This window comes from Sardina pilchardus, chromosome 9 (assembly GCF_963854185.1).
Source record: "Sardina pilchardus chromosome 9, fSarPil1.1, whole genome shotgun sequence".
NCBI classification, from domain to species: Eukaryota; Metazoa; Chordata; class Actinopteri; order Clupeiformes; family Clupeidae; genus Sardina; species Sardina pilchardus.
Genome location: NC_085002.1, coordinates 3,918,332 through 3,936,202, shown reverse-complemented (window position 1 = coordinate 3,936,202; position 17,871 = coordinate 3,918,332). Strand labels below are relative to the sequence as shown.

General features: G+C 40.1%; 1 long non-coding RNA gene across 2 annotated transcripts; it reads left to right on the top strand.

The window, feature by feature from the left end:
• The first annotated feature begins 9,368 nt into the window (after window positions 1–9,368).
• Window positions 9,369–10,949, top strand: LOC134092454 (uncharacterized). Of its 2 annotated transcripts, XR_009940233.1 has the most exons (4): window positions 9,374–9,491; window positions 9,593–9,678; window positions 10,332–10,404; window positions 10,679–10,949. It is a non-coding gene; the product is annotated as an uncharacterized LOC134092454 (long non-coding RNA). The 2 variants fall into 2 exon arrangements; XR_009940232.1 differs by having other exon boundaries at window positions 9,369–9,678.
• The last annotated feature ends 6,922 nt before the right edge of the window (window positions 10,950–17,871 follow it).

The following is a 17,871-nucleotide window of genomic DNA, read 5'->3' as shown; positions in this document are numbered from 1 at the left end:
TATATATTTTTTTAGTACTTTATTGCATGTTTGTCCATATATACAGTACTGACTTCACTTACTTCAACTAATTTCCATTGCATTCATTTTTTTTTTGTTTTGTTTTGTTTTGTTATTAACCCATTTAATCCCAACGGTTACAATTGTGACCGATTTTTTTTTTGTTGCTTCTGTGCCTTTACAGATGTCATTGTATGAAGTATCAATACATTTTCCCCAAAAATGGAAACCTGAAAGGGTCTCAGTTAAATATGTGAAGTGCCAAATGTGTAGTGTAATTTGTCACATGGTCAGAGCTGCTTATGTTTTGGTTGCACCCTGAACAGAAAATTTCCACCCAAAAGCTCCCAAACTAAAGCTTAGAAAAGTATGTTTATGTAAAAATAGGGCAAAGAGTTTGGGTACACATAATCTTTAAGGTGTCTAGTATGGAGGGATGCAAATGAAATATGTGAACTTTGTTCAGCGTTCTCATAGCATGAGTGAACATGAAGACGGTCACAATTGTGACCGCTAGGCAACTACAGAGTCAGATTTTGGGGATTTTCTCTTTTTTTGACACATTTCTTTGTCCAATCATCTAATTTCCAATAAATTCCAAACAGAGATGATATGGGGACATTGTCCCAGGTCTGTTACTTACATTTGAATGTGTATCACAATACAATACTCAACATTGCCTCTGCAATTCTCTGCTATATTCTAAGTGTGCCGATTTTTACATAGAGAAGCCATTGTATCACACTATTATACATAGCTATTGTAATAGCTAATTTTCTATGTTGTTCTTTTTCTTAATTTTACTTTCAGTAATGTCCTACACATATAAGATCTAACTGACTGTCCAGATTTTACAATCATACCTCAAAAACAGTAAATCATTGTCCCCATTGACTATATTCCTATTCCTATATTGCATATGTCACAGGTGGTGGGGGTTGTAATCAACTCGCCAGTCAGCCTGTTGAAGGCAAATTGGCTGAATGTATGCAAAGACTTGCAATAGACATGAACAACCTTACCAGAAAATATATTCCCCACCCCTTTCCCAACAGCCCCCCAACCCACCCCCCAACACACACACTTATGCACAGTAAAGGGCCTATGTCACAGGCGCCAGGCAGACAAACCAGAAGCACAGCTTCATGTGATCAAAAATAATTGTCTCATCAATCTGTCCTGACACTATTGTATGTCCACGTTACAGACTGTGTCCTATTATGTATTTAGAACCTTACTTAATCCAGTAGTAAAATGAATTAAATTGAGCAAAATAATGGATATCACACCGTTCTGACACTAGATTAGGCCAATAGCTGAGGTCAGAGCAGGCTCCTATGCTCCTCAGGGTTATTTGGGATCAGGGACAGGGGTCCTGTGTTCTCCAGGTCAAGCATTGTATGTTTCCAGGGTCCTCCAGCATTATAAAGCACATAGTAGATACCCAAATGAGCATAGGTCCCAGGATATAGGACACTGGGGACATAGAGCCTTATGAATATGAGGCCTTTGGAGCAAAGGGACCAGGTAACTTAGGATGTCACTTCATGTGTGTTCACTAATTCACGGATGGGATAAATGCAGAAACCAAATTTCTTGTGTACGCAAGTATACTTGGCTTAAAAACTTGATTTACAATAATAGACAGACAAACGACATCTCTTTTTGCAACATGTGGTGGTTGTTGCATTGTGGTATATAGTTGATATAGATGATATAATGGCTTTTCTATGTAAACATGGTAAGGTTGTTCATGTCTATTGCAGGTCTCAGCATACATTTAGGCATTATGCCTCTAACAGGCTGACTGGCGAGTTGATTATACCCCCCACCACCTAGTTTGTATATGTGACATATGTAAAATAGTAGTCAATGAGGACAATGATTTACTGTTTTTGAGGTATGATTATCAAATCTGGACAGTCAGTTAGATCTGATATGTGCAGGTAATGACTGAAAGTAAAATTAAGATAAAGAACAGCATAGAAAATCAGCTATTACAATAGCTATGTATAATAGTGTGATATAATGGCTTCTCTATGTAAAAATCGGCACACTTAGAATATAGCAGAGAATTGCAAAGGCAATGTTGAGTATTGTATTGTGATACACATTTAAATGTAAATAACAGACCTGGGACAATGTCCCCATATCATCTCTGTTTGGAATTTATTGGAAATGAGATGATTGGACAAAGAAATGTGTCAAAAAAAGAGAAAATCCCCAAAATCTGACTCTGTAGTTGCCTAGCGGTCACAATTGTGACCGAAAATAAAACACTCCTTTTCACCCACTTTTTTATTAAAATTTTAAAAAATAGTAATTGATTACTTCAAAGGGTTACTCAAGACACATGATTTTGATATTTTCATGTCTGGGAAAAATTTGGGATTAAACGGGTTAATAAGGATAAAGCATCAAAAAATAGACAGAAACAAACCGAGAATAATTAAGTAATTAATAATTAAGTAAAACAAAGGACTTTAGGGCCCTATTGAGTTGGTGAAATGTCTCTGGCTCCAAGCCCTTTTTGACCTCACGTCACAATGGATGTTTCTTACCGTTCTAATGCCATTTCTAGGCAATTTTGGATGCTTTAAAGGAATACGCCACCCAAAAATGAAATTAAGCTAGTCTCGGTCACCCCCAGAGTTAGAACAGTGAAAAAAACCCGGTTAAAATCCGTCCGGGCATTCTCCTGCTTTGGGAGCAGCGATGTTAGCTTTAGCTTAGAACAGTTGCTGTAGATGAAGGGTGTCAGTGAGCACGTCCTCCAAAAAAGTGACCGAGACGTCTACATTTTTTTCTAAATATATTTTGGGAGCCGTGTGTTCAAAACGAGTACAAATCATAATGCAAAATCGAACGAGACTATTACCTGGGCAGATCTTTACTTGGAACTATTTTCAGCCTCATCGCCGACGAAGCACCGCTAGCTAGGCGCAAAGTTCTCACGTAGCAGTCTTGTAAACTCCCAACTAGATTCGACTGGAACTTCAAAAGTGATGCTACGTGAGAACTTTGCGCCTAGCTAGCGGTGCTTCGTCGGCGATGAGGCTGAAAATAGTTCCAAGTAAAGATCTGCCCAGGTAATAGTCTCGTTCGATTTTGCATTATGATTTGTACTCGTTTTGAACACACGGCTCCCAAGATATATTTAGAAAAAAATGTAGACGTCTCGGTCACTTTTTTGGAGGACGTGCTCACTGACACCCTTCATCTACAGCAACTGTTCTAAGCTAAAGCTAACATCGCTGCTCCCAAAGCAGGAGAATGCCCGGACGGATTTTAACCGGGTTTTTTTCACTGTTCTAACTCTGGGGGTGACCGAGACTAGCTTAATTTCATTTTTGGGTGGCGTATTCCTTTAAACAACTCAACATAGCATATTTAAACAAGGTCAACACCATAGCTCATGACATGAAGTTACTCAGCTTGTGATATAACTTTTGCTGATGATTCTCACTGCAGTTCTAATGTCGTCTCTCATCCCCCTCTTTAGATGCGGATGCTTCAGGCTGTGCCAGACAGAAAGTCCCAAATATCACTGACTGCTGCTGTGGAGGAAAATATGAAATCCATGATTTGACCCTCCTCCAGAAATATCATACTGTAGCAAATCCTGGCTTCTCATACTTAAGTCCCTTTCCCACATGAGCGAGACATCCGGATGTCAAACGGATATCAAACGGGTGGCTGTATGTGGGAACGCAAAACTCCGGTATTTTCTTACCCGGAACTCACCCTACTAGCCCCCTAGTACTACTTCTAGATGTTACCCGGGTGCGCTTAGGTGGGAACGCAGCCGGCACAGTTCTGGGTAGAGATGGGGGGCGTACCGATGACGTATAGAAATGCGCCCTTACAGCCTGCTTGCAGCGCGAGGCAGAAAGTACAAATTGCCATGGTAACGATAAACATTGCCCTACGAGTATGATGAACACAGACGAGAACACCGGAGTACAGAAAACAGTGGCTTTTTGTTGTGTATGTACAATAAAAATTTAAACTGCAATCACGTTGTTGTGTTTGTTGCGGGACAGGCAGGATTATCCTTGCAAACGTGAATAGCTTGAAGTGTTGTCGATTAGCTTGCAACTAGCTGTTTATTACAGTGGTTAGCAATTAACAGCTAATAGTTCACGTCGCTGTTATTTAGCATTGTTGCTTTTTGTAGGAGTTGGGAAGGAGCCTCAGACCTCTGTGTGCTGTTATATATTTTCCAGGTGTGTCATTATTTTCTATTACTTTGTTGTGTTGGATGTTTATACCAGAGAGGGTTGAAGTAGAGCTTTGTTTATACTGTGGTCCTGGCGTTAGCTATTTTTTCCTCTATGCTAGCTCCCGCTGACTAGCGAGCTAACTACTTCTGTTGTTTCATGATGTTTTGGATCTGATGTAAGTTCGCATCATCCAGGCAACACAGCACAACAACGCATTTATTTAGCGTCATCTCCCTCCCCCTGCAAGTACTGACATTGCCCCACCCCTCGCGGCTCCTACTCGGGTCTAGTGTGAACACAATTAGGCCTACCCGTATCTCACTCGGACATAAAGCTCATGTGGGAAACGTCCGTGTCGTGCCTCTACCCGGGTAAATATGTCCGGGTGACTTCTAGAAGTCATGTGAGAAAGGGACTTTACTGAATATCACAGCAAATCCTGGCTTCTCATACTTACTGAATAGATTGTGGTCCTTTCAAGCTCATCTAGAAAATCACAAACATACAAGATGAAGACAATTAACACCTGGTAAGCATGGTGAGCAACAATCAGACACATTAAAAAATTTTTAAAAAAAGACCCAACCAAAAAAGATGCAACAGGGTTGAAATGCTAAAACTCAGGTCCCAAACAGGTTGGTTGGTGGTCAGGAGTGCTTCTTCACGTATTGTCTAAAACAGGTGCTCTTTGGTATCAAGGATATTCAATCACTTAGGGATTCGGTTAGACTATAACTTCAACTTAATAGTTATTTTCTGTATATATTAAGTCTTACCAAAAAGTTTCAAAGGCACACTGCTTATTAACTTAAAAAGCCTTTATTTTTTTGGGCTAAATTTGGGCTTTATTTTTAGCCTAAAAAAAAAAAACGTCTTTTTAAGTTCATAAGCAGTGTGCCTTTGAAACTTTTTGGTAAGACTAGAACTATTCATAGAAATCCATGCATCACTCTTTGAGTTATCTTGCTATCAAACAGACAAACAAACAAACCCTGAGAAAAGCACTCAGAGAGCGCACAGACCTCTGCCTGTATTGTTCTTCCTACTGTAGGTTGTCCTACAGTGCATTTGAACCTAAACTATTCAGATCGCCACCACGTGGCCATACCATGCCATTACACCACTAAGCGAGAAACATGAACACCTCCTGAATCCCGACAGTGATACGGATAATTTTTAATCCCAAATTTAGCAGATTAAACAGACAGACAAACAAACCCCGATGAAAACATGACCTCCTTGGCGGAGGTAATAATGACACGGCACTTCTTATTGAAAATTGCTGTCTCGATATTACAACCAGGAAATCTTAATGAAATGAATGGAATGAAATCTGCTAGTCCCTATCATTAGCAGGTAGCTAGATATTGTGTTGTATCATGGTATCGAGTGTCAGTGAATAATACCTTTCTTTTGGAAAATAATGACTAATTGGGGGGGGGGGGGGGGGGGGCATTGCCTAGACCATAAACTATATAGGCTATGTAATCATGTGGTAGTTGTTAAACCAGGTGAATAAAATATAACAGTATGGGCTTCCCAATGCCATTTGTAGTGGTGTTGTAGACTGATTCAACTCACATTCAATACAATAATAGCTAACATATTTACAGAACCGGTGTTCTGTTGATCTGTAGATAGATAGATAGATAGATACTTTATTGATCCCCAAGGGGAAATTCAAGTAGGCTATCTATCTATCTATCTATCTATCTATCTATCTATCTATCTATCTATCTACCTATAGTGTATCTATCTATCTATCTTATGCATCAGTCAGGAGCCATAGCCAATGAAAAATATGATACGAATTTCAGTGTGTCACAACTGATTTGAAATTGGTAATAGGTCAAGAATTTGATATTTCTTGATTTGATTTGGGAGTCCCCACCAGTGGAGATCAAAGTCATTACAAGGCATATACTGTACTTGCCCCAACACACTCAGTGAAAAGGTAACTTCATATCATATGTTCGTATTTCAAACATTTTGAAATTCATGTTAAGTTTACACTATTTATGATCCAATTAGCTGTGCATGCATAAATTATTTCTACAAAATTAATACAAAATTGAATACCTGGCTGTAAAGATGGCAAATGTATTTTCCTGGAGGAAGGACGACTTAAACCTGTTGGGGTACATTAGCAATGAGAGACATGGAATGAGCATTTTAAATTCACTTTCAACATGTGCCATATCTGACCTTGTTGTAAGTTGTAAGGGTCACTGCGTGGAGAGAGTGATGGAGGCTCTGTGTTCACTGTATAATCACAGCTCACCCCTCTGCTTCCTACTGACTGCAGACGTCTGAATAATTCAACTTCATTCACGGGAAACTGGCAGGACAGTTCTCCAGATGCACTCTTTGATGTCTTCATAGTTAGATAAAAATTGCTATCATCTCCAGTGTAAAGTTGGCAGTTGGTGGCCTCACCAAAATGCTTGGGTATGTCACAGCCAATGGAGATGGAACCATCGTGACTGACCTTTATGCTAGGCTTCTGCAGTCCGTCTGTATTGAGAGACCAGACAATTATCAGACATACCGTAGTCCACACAAATCAGAAGTAACATGCTATAAAATTCATTGACTTTATCAAACAGACAGACTAGAATGTGAGAATTCTCACCCAGAACAGTCAATGAAACAAGGTCAGAGGATCTTGATTTAACTGCCATCTTTGCTGTGAGGTAATAACACCCCACTTTAGCCTCTAGAGGGGAACTCTGACGTGTCCACTGCTGGATCTGAACACCACTGAAGGAGATTCGACATGATGGGTGACTGTATGGAGCAGCTTCTATCCCATCCAGGTAGAAGAGACACAGAGACGCAGACTGAGACTGAGGTACTTCACAGGTCATCTGAACTGTGCTGCTCTCTCTGAGGACTGCAGGGGAGATCTTCAGGTTGGGCTTTGGAGGAGCAGCAGCAGCAAATGCTTCTGTGAAACAGTAACAGACATACTGTACCTCCAGTTATTTTACGGTACATATTGAGTAAGACAATATATAAGACTTTTTGGAACTTGAAAATTCTCTGTATGGAACGATCCATTTTACACAGTACACAGTACATATTTGTCATTTCACCATCTCTTTCATAGTCTTGTGTTTCATAATACAGGACAAATATCCCTATGTGACCAGACTTGTTATGTTGGTGATGTAAGTGTAACCTGCGTTGTGTGGAATCACCGCGGTCCAGCCCTGCACACGGCCGGACTCGAACCCGCGAAACAGCAGCACCTTGGATTGGAAGTTAAGGGCGCTAACAATCCAGCTAAAAGCCCAGGCTACTAGCTTTCATGCCAGCAGCGCTCTTGAGGCGTCGGGGAGTGAGGTTTACTAACGTTCTACTCGCACAGCTAACTAGCTGGTATCCGTTACATAAGGATCAAACCACTGACTCTTGTTGGGCAAAATAACAGAAGATATCACATCTCCAATGCTCCACACAGTCTTTCAAGCAATGATATCCTATTTGAATAACTTTGAAATGTGATGACATATCTTACCTGTAACAGTAACTGTAACAGATCGTGAATGCTGTGATGGTTCATCAGCAGTGTAACACTTCACTCTGACTGTAGCAGGTAATCTGACCAAGCCTGACCATTTCCTCAGTTCTTCCCCTGTGAAGGTCAGCTGACATGTTGGGACTTTGTACGTACTCGCCTCTTTATCCGCTAAGGAGAGGATACAGTGTGACAAAGGAGGAGACCCAGGGACTGCACAGCTCAGATCAACTGAGTCTCTCACACTTAGAATGTATGATGATGCTGTCAAAGTAGGGGACGACCCTGTGAAAATGTATTTTTGAAGAAAAAACTATTTCATGACATCTCCAATGCTCCACACAGTCTTCACGGCATCATTATGACCGCCGCTAGCATAGCTAGCGAAGCGGTCATATAGTTGTTGTCAAAGTTTTTTTTTTTTTTTTTTCCGTCATCGGTTCTGAATTTTTGGTCAACGATTCCCAGGACACCGTAACACCGGGGCACATGAAACTTGGGGGGCATGTAGCCCCAGTAGACTTTTACGGAAAAATTTCGTTTCGTCCCCGGGGGTCACTCCCCCCCCGCGCTGGCCCCGCCCGAAGCCCAAAAATTGCAGTTTTTCCTACATAACTACCTGAACCGTGGCACCGAGGATGACAAATGTTTTATGGTATGTTGGTCTCAAGAGCTCGGATCAACTTAGCTTATAACCAGTCATTTGTGAATTGCACCCCCATGGTAAAAATTGAAAATGTAATGTAATATTGCTTTAATTGCCCCTATCTTCAGATGAGATGCTATGAACTGCACCAAATTTCATGTGTATGATTAACCTGACACCCTCTGGGAGTATGCCAAGTTTTGTGGACTTTCATCCATGGGGGGATATAATAAATGTATTTATGTGTGCATTTAGTGAATGGTCCCTCAACGTGGCTGCTCTACACTGAAGCCTAGAATGGCCCCATGGCCCCATGTAGCTGTGTCACTGGCACCCCCGTGGCTACCCTGTGCTTACCAAATAAAACAATTATGTATTTATTACGATTTTATATGAGAACGTCAAAAGCAGAACTTTTTTTTTTTTTTTTTTTTTTTTTTTTATTAGTAATTCTGCATGTACAGTACACATGGCTCAAACTTATACATACGAAATCCATGTACAATATTATAGGTGCAATAAACATTCAGAACAAACAAAACAAGAAAGGAAAAAAAAAACACAAATACATACTAGGGCTTGGAAAGTAAATCAGATTCTGTTACTCTGTTCCAGAGTTGCATAGCATTCTTAGAATTCATAACTTTCAGGGCTTTTGAGTAAGAAAGGAAATGATTGTGAAACCCACTAAAAGTGGGCTTCACTTTTAAATATTTACATTTATGTATAAAAAATTTACACAGGATGACAATTACATTGACCAGGAGATCATCATTATCATTGATCATAGAGAGTCCGTATATAATGTCATTTGAGTCAAAGCTACTTAACATACAACATTTAGGAAGAAGCCAGTTATGAAGATCAAGCCACAAAGACTCAACATGAATACAAAAGCAGAACTAATGCAACCACGTTCAAACACTGCAGCCTGCTGCCACTGGTGTGTGGCGCTGGCGCTGCTCAGTGAATGATAGATCAGACCAGAGAGAAGAAGACAAACGAAGAAGATGGAGTTGTGATTTCTCAGTTCCGAATGGCGGCCATATTGGAATTTTCTTTACTGTCGCTAGTTTCACACTACTTGATTTCTCATGTTGCAGTAAGCTAAACGATTTCATCTCTTACGTGACTTGTTGTTCTTGCACGTAACTGTGTAACCGTCTGACTGATAAAGAAGTTGTTAAATGTCTTTACGTTTAGAAACATAATCAAGCAGACTCATCCAAGCAGATGCGAATAGCCTACAATGTCAGTACTCAAACCACCAGTAGCAGGCTTAGGACTAGGTAAGTAAAACATCTCTTCTCTATATCTCTACTATTTTCATTTTAAAAACTGTATGTAAAGCGTAATTCTAGCCAACACCTGTTTCCAAAATGTATTTATAGAGTCTGTACATGTGGTCCCTAGCTTGGTTTGCCCGAAAATTAAGTGGAAATATCCTTTAGAAGTGTTTACTTTAGGCGCTAGTTAGCATGTAACAGCATCTGAATTAATGAACTGGCATGGTGCATTTATACCTGACGATCTCTTTCAAGTAATTTAAATAAAAAACGGACCTCATGGTTAGTATTTATAGAGTCTGTACATGTGGTCCCTAGCTTGGTTTGTCTGAAAATTAAGTGGAAATATCCTTTAGTAGTGTTTGTACTCTAGGCGCCAGTTAGCATGTAACAGCATGTGAATGAATGAACTGGCCACTAGCATGGTGCATTTATACCTGACGATCTCTTTCAAGTTATTTGAATAAAAAACTGACATCATGGTTAGTATTTATAGAGTCTGTACATGTGGTCCCTTGCTTGGTTTGTCTGAAAATTAAGTGGAAATATCCTTTAGAAGTGTTTGTACTTTAGGCGCTAGTTAGCGTGCCAGGTGTCATACCATTGCAGTAATCATCTCACTAAACACGTCTTTTCATATCCAATCTGTTCAACAGAGTTTGCCAGTCAGACCACTACACCTTTGCCAGCACCACCACCCAGCAAGCTTCATCAACTCCAGCCATGCCGGTAAATACAGTGCCTATTGACAGCCTACACACCCCTGTTCAAATGCCAGTAGCTTTGTCCATTGTTAAATCCCCGTTGTTCTTAAATGTGTTATTGTGTTTCGGAAAGGTATTGCATTACATTACTCTTCACCTTTTGCTTTTGTAGTAGGCTAGAAAACATGTTGATGGTAGTGAAAAGGTAGTAAATTCAGCTCAATTTTTTTTGTATGAACCCTGCCATTGCAGTAATCATCTCACTAAATACGCCTTTTCATTTCTAATCTGTTCAACAGAGTTTACCAATCAGACCTACACCTCTGTCAAATTCGCTCACAACGCTGCCAGTAACACCCCTGCAAGGTAGAACTGCATTTTCATTAATCTGGCACCAATATCAAGGGAGAAACAAGCCATGAATGTCTGTCACAACTTCTTTGCATCTTTACTTTCCTTACATCTGAAGAGTGTGTTACATATATCATTATTAAAAATAATTTTAATAAATTGTTTAAGCATGTACAATAAATAAAGCATGTAAATGAGCATGTAAAATAAATAAACAAAAGCAAGTAAAATAAATAAATAAACCAAATGTATTGAACCTAATACTATGTGTGGTGAGTCTGTGTGATAGTTGCTGAGGATAAATGTTTTTATATTGGATTATTAAATTACAGAATACATTTATAGGTTTCTCATCAGCAGGCACTGTCTTCACCTTAGTAAATTTGGTAACTTTGGTAAGTCCTGTAAATAATTGTAAATTGTTCTGATTGAGGGCAAATGGAAAGTGTTATAATGTATTATTGCTATTTTAGTGCATCATTTTCATTATTATGGCCATAAATAAGGCCAATTAGAAGCTGGTGGGTAGTAAGCGGCAAAAGGGTGGCCCTTTATCTGGAGCCGCTTCTGAGCCGCCGGTGGACAGCCAGAGAACTGATGAGCAAAACTCCAGCGGGCCACTGGTGGTTACCGCCGTTGGACCGCCAACTCTGCCGCTGGTTTGTAACAGTAACTTTAGCATTGCCCATTAAATGATTGCAAAATATTTATTGAGGTGAGTTTAACAAGTGTAATTTCATTGGCATATAATTCAGGCCTATAGTAGATGGCTAAATGGCTACAGTAGAAGGATACACGAAAAGCCCAAACTACCAAAATCTTCATATTTTATTACCACAGTTTCTATCTATAGGCCTCTCTTATTTGGTATACTGACTAGACATTATTGAACAAACATAGGCTATTCATCTGTATTTCAGTATCTCAGTAGGTTAAAGTATTTTTTAGATACCTCCCTGAAATTACTTTTTGCAGGTTGTGATGTCTTCTATACGTTCTGACGTTACTGTTAAAATGGCGTAACTGTTAAATTCCAATATAGTGAGTAGGCTATTGGCAAAACCGATTGGCATTTTTATGTTGAGCCGGCAGGGGGCTCAGTTTAAAAAGTAACTAAGTTCGCACACACACATCAACAGATTCACACGCACAGATAAACACACTTCCACGGATTCCACACACACACACACACACACACATGCGCACACATGCACATTCACACACACAGACAGACACACACACATCTTTATACAAGCAAACTCACACATGCACACACTCATATACACATGAGCTGCAAGAGTAGGAGATATACATACAGTATATTGCACAAATCGGAGATAAGGCAGGTTTAGACTTGCTGCAGACAACGCGTTCGTGTTCGTATCATGACTGCCTCGCGTATTTTGCGGTCGTTTGGTGCGTCGGTCGTGCACGTCGTCGCAAGCGAACATGACGCGTCCGCGAGATGCAATACTGATAAGAAAGTAGGGGGCGATCACTACAAAAAAAGGTGACTGCAAGATGCATTATCGACATCGAAGCTGGGGGCAATCATGAGAGTAAACAATGGCACATGGCCACATCCACATCTGATGTTACTATTCCCCCCCTAGTGAAGACCTCCAGTAGGGTGCGTAATGCTGCAGCGAGTCTGTACACCGGACACAGCAGGTCGCACACGGGCGCATATGCTTACGGTTGGTCTAACAGCAAGTATAATCCCAGCCATACAGGAAAGTTGACGAGCGTAATTCGTTTTGGAGAGAATGTGCAGAACTGAGCGGCGGTCATATTGTGTACCGCTATGCGGTGCATCTAGTTACATTACATTTGGCTGACACTTTTTAACCAAAGCGACTTACAACATGGTAAAATGTTTTACACCTTTTAAAGCAATTCTAACAACAATTCCACAAACAAGTAACTTTCAAATGTGAAGACATATCTTACCTGTAACAGTGACTGAAACAGTTTCTGATAGCTGTGATGGATTATGAACAGTGTAGCAGTTAATTTGGATTATAACAGGTAATTTGACCAAGCCTGGCGATATCAGGTTTTCTCCTGTGAAGCTGGCATGATGGGGCTGAGTATTTATTCGCCTTTTTATCCGCTATGGAGACGATATATATACACTCTGACAAAGGAGGAGACCCAGGGACTGCACAGCTCAGATCAACTGAGTCTCTCATACTTAGAATGTATGAGGACGCTCTCAAAGTAGGGGACGACCCTGTGAAAATATATTTTTGAAGAAAAAACTATTTATTAATGACAAGTCTGATGATCTTAATCACCTATTATGCTGTTACTACTGCACAGTCAAACAGAAAAAAACATGGAAGAAGACAGTTACATAATCAATTGACTAGATACTTGAAGCACAATGTTAACCTAAAGCAGAAGCAACTGTGGTCAAACACAGAAGAACAAAATGCTAAGTGAGCATGGTATCACAAAGCCAAATCATAAAATCACTGATGCTAGCTTTAAAGGTGAAAACACTGCTGTACAATGATTTGAATATGCAGGCATCAAATGTGTATGATGAATAAAAAATTAGACTAATATCCCTACTTGCATTAAGAATGTAGGTCTTTCGATACTCAACAAATTATTACAGTATAATTTCAATATATATAAGTAGTGACTCAATTATATTAACATCTGTCATAAAACAAGCACTTCAGATTGTAAACTGACCTTGGGCTTTTGTGATGTGAAATGGATCTAAGGAAAGAGAGATCAGGAAACAAGATAGAACAAGTTTTCTTCTTCAAAAACAAACAATACCCAGCACATTTATTGGTTGGCTACCTCTGGTAAAGTTGTGTTTTAAGACATTTAAACATAATCAACTTTTGGTTATTTGTCCAGATTACGAGACTCTCTCTTGTTTATTCTGCTCTTTAGCTCAGCTAGCTGTCTACTGGGTTCAGATCAGGGCACTGAAATGGCCATAGCAGACGCTTTGTGTTGAGTATACAATTTCTCTGTTGATCGGGATGATCCAGTCATGACCCACTTAGTGTCTTGATAGAGACAGACAGATATTTAGTTCATGATACTATCCACCCTCATTTTTCCTGACATCCATTTTAAATTTAGATTTCTTGGATTCTTGGTGACCCCTGGTGCTACTTTTTCTGTAACTCTCCAACGGTGATGACTGATATCTAACATATATAATATGATCAGCAAAATAGATGACAAAATGTCAGCACTATACTTACAGTATAAGTGAAAAATAAAAATGATTCCATAGAGAAAGCACACCACTCTGTATTCAGCCATGTAGATGAAGGAGCTGAAAAGTGATCTGACCAATGGAGATCACACAGGAATGGAGATCACACAGGGATGTAGAATCACAACTGACAACAGGAAATCCACACACCAGAGTGAGAGATTGTCTGTCTCTTATGATGAAGAACTGAAACTGATGTGAAGACGAGACCTACATGTACGGCCCTCAACCCAAAACCCCCACTGAAAAAACTCAACAACAGTGATGATTAATACCTGTTAGATATGATGACAAAATAGATGACAAAATGTCAGCACTATACTTACAGTTTAGATGAAAATGACAATGAGGAGGAACAACAGAAAACCCACCATAAAAATGGTTCTTATTACGATAGTTATGTGGGGATTTTGAATGTAGACGTGTTTTTTTTTTTGGAGGGGGAGGGGGGGGGGGCAGCTTACTAACTGGACATGAGAATGTCAAGAAGTCATGTATTTATATTTGGTCTTGCTTCCTTCTTTGCTGTCTCAGATTTCTTCTGGCATTTAACTTATGGTGGGAGAATAAAGGGAGAATCCATTTGTATCTTTGTATCTGATTCTGACACACACACACACACACACACACACACACACACACACACACACGAACCCTAAACCCTTTTGCCACTCTTCTTCTACCATGAATAATTTAATCTTCTGTCAGTCAGTCTCTGCTGATTTTCTAACTATCCCCAGCTGAATGAGGGAAGGGTCACACCATGATTGTTTCCTGATACGGATACCCGCCTTCGTTTCTGAGAGAGCCATCAAAGAGACGGCTGGAAACATTGACTGTGAGGGCTGCATGAGATACATAGTCTAAAATAAGCAGTAGCATACAACATCACCCAACGTAGTTCTGACTCAGGATGTGGTCTTGCCCTCAGTACCTTAACATGCAATGCTTAAAATGTGCATGAGGCTAGGCATACTTGAGTTAAAACAGCACTGAAATAAACACCAGTTATAGCCCTCCATCAGCCTGCATTTTTTCATTTAGTTGCTTTCATTTCTGGGAACCTAGAAGTGAACTAGATGTACCGCAAAGCGATACACAATATGACTGCCGCTCAGTCCTGCACATTCTCTCCACAAATATCAATCATGCTTTCGTTTCCATCGCCTACTCCATCCCCTACTGCAACTTTTATGTATGTAAATGAGTGTGTGCATGTGTGACTTGCTTATGTGTATGAGTGTTTGTGTGTGTGTCTGCTTGTGTGTGTGTTTTATGTGTCTCTATGTGTATATGTTCACTGTGTTCTCTGCTGTCACTGTCACTCCATTATCAGATCACACGCACGCACGCACGCACGCACGCACGCGCACACACACACACACACACACACACACACACACACACACACTCACACACACACACACACACACACACACACACACACACACACACACACACACGCACACAGGGGGGGATTTAGACTCCAGAGGGTTAATACCACCATCTACAGGCCGATGGGTATACAGTACAGTCCTGAATGTACACATAAATCCATTTATTTTATAGCCCCCCATGGATGAAATTCCACAAAACTTGGCATACTCCCAGAGGGTGTCAGGTTAATCATACACATGACATTTGGTGCAGTTCATAACATCTCATCTGAAGATAGGGGCAATTAAAGCAATATTACATTGCATTTTCAATTTTTACCAGGGGGGTGCAAATCCCAAATGACTGGTTATAACTATAAGCGAAGTTGATGCGAGCTCTTGAGACAAACATACCATAAACATTTTGTCATCCTCGGTGCCACGGTTCAGGTAGTTATGTAGGAAAAACTGCAATTTTTGGGCTTCGGGCGGGGGCAGCGCGGGGGGGGAGTGACCCCCGGGGATGAAATGACATTTTTCCTTAGAAGACTACTGGGGCTACATGCCCACCAAGTTTCATGTGCCCCGGTGTTACGGTGTCCCGGGAATCGTTGACGAAAAATTCTGAATCGATGACGAAAAAAAAAAACCAACAATTATATGACCGCTTCGCTAGCTACGCTAGCGGCGGTCATAATTATTTTATTGTAGGGCACCTCATGAACGATATTCCACCGTAAGAACCAACTTCCGGATAAATGCTCAACTGTTGCCGGTTTCAAATAAACACTTCCTATAGGTCCAAGACCAGGGCCATAGTGACAAGAATACTTATTACCAAAAACAATACAATGATAATCACTTTGACTACAGTGACATTTATTATTATTTGAAAATAAACCATTTCCATGAGAAAATCAACAAAATATAAACATTTTTAAATCATTTATCTTTCTAAACATACAAGTAGATAAAAGCAGTCTGTCTGTGTGTCTGCATAAGACACTGCAGAATCAGCTGGAACATGTGGACATCGCAAGGGGCGATCAATATCAGCCTGATAGACACAGAGAAGGGTAAAGACAAGAGTGAAATCAACAATGATCAAATTGCAGATATATGCTATTATTCTCACACAGATATTGCCATTGTATCACCTGCATCAACATAACTGACGGATTAAATGAGCTATGTGGACTTCTGTAAGTTACGAGTTGTCTTGAATGCAGCTACATGACACTCTTGACATGTCATGTCATGTCATGACAGTCCACCACGGCTGAAGTGCCCTTGAGCAAGGCACCTAACCCCTCACTGCTCCCCGAGCGCCGCTGGTTGGGCAGGCAGCTCACTGCTCTGGGTTGTGTGATTCACCTCACTGTGTGTTCACTGTGTGCTGTGTGTTCACTAATTCGGTTAAATTGGGTTAAATGCAGAGAACTGAATTTCCCTCACGGGATCAAAAAAGTATATATTCTATTCTATTCTATTCTCTTCCATGTTGACTTGGATTGTATTGAATACAGCGGCCACATGTGGTACAACATGGTACTACAAAAGAATTGCATGGTTTGCAGGCATACTTTAGTTTAGGGGATATCTTGACAACACAGAGCATAACGAGGGATGAGAACCAGGGGGGTGTGAAAGTCATTTTGAGCAAAATTGAGACATACATCAAGTAAAAGCTTGTCTACTTTCAAAAGGAGACAATCATTTTAAAACCTAAAATTAAATCATTGTAATTTAATATTAAAATAATTTTCGAATTTTAAAGTAAAAAAACCCAAAGGACTTTAGGGCCCTATTGAGTTGGTGAAATGTCTGGCTCCAAGCCCTTTTTGACCTCACGTCACAATGGATGTTTCATACTGTTCTAATGCCATGGATGCTTTAAGCAACTCAACATAGCATATTTAAACAAGGTCAGCATCATAGCTCATGACATGAAGTTACTCAGCTTGTGATACAGTATAACTTTTGCTGATGATTCTCGCTGCAGTTCTAATGTTGTCTCTCATCCCCCTGTTTAGATGCGGATGCTTCAGGATGTGCCAGACAGAAAGTCCCAAACGTCACTGACTGCTGCTGTGGAGGAACATATGAAATCCATGATTTGACCCTCCTCCAGAAATATCATACTGTAGCAAATCCTGGCTTCTCATACTTACTGAATATCACAGCAAATCCTGACTTCTCATACTTACTGAGTATCATAGCAAATCCTGACTTCTCATACTTACAGAATAGATTGTGGTCCTTTCAGGCTCATCTAGAAAATCACAAACATACAAGATGAAGACAATTAACACCTGGTAAGCAAGGTGAGCAACAATCAGACACATTACATTTTTTTTTAAAAAAGACCCAACCAAAAAAGATGCAACAGGGTTGAAATGATAAAGCTCAGGTCCCAAACAGGTTGGTGGTCAGGAGTGCTATTTCACTTATTGTCTAAAACAGGTGCTCTTTGGTATCAAGGATATTCAATCACTTAGGGATTTGGTTAGACTATAAC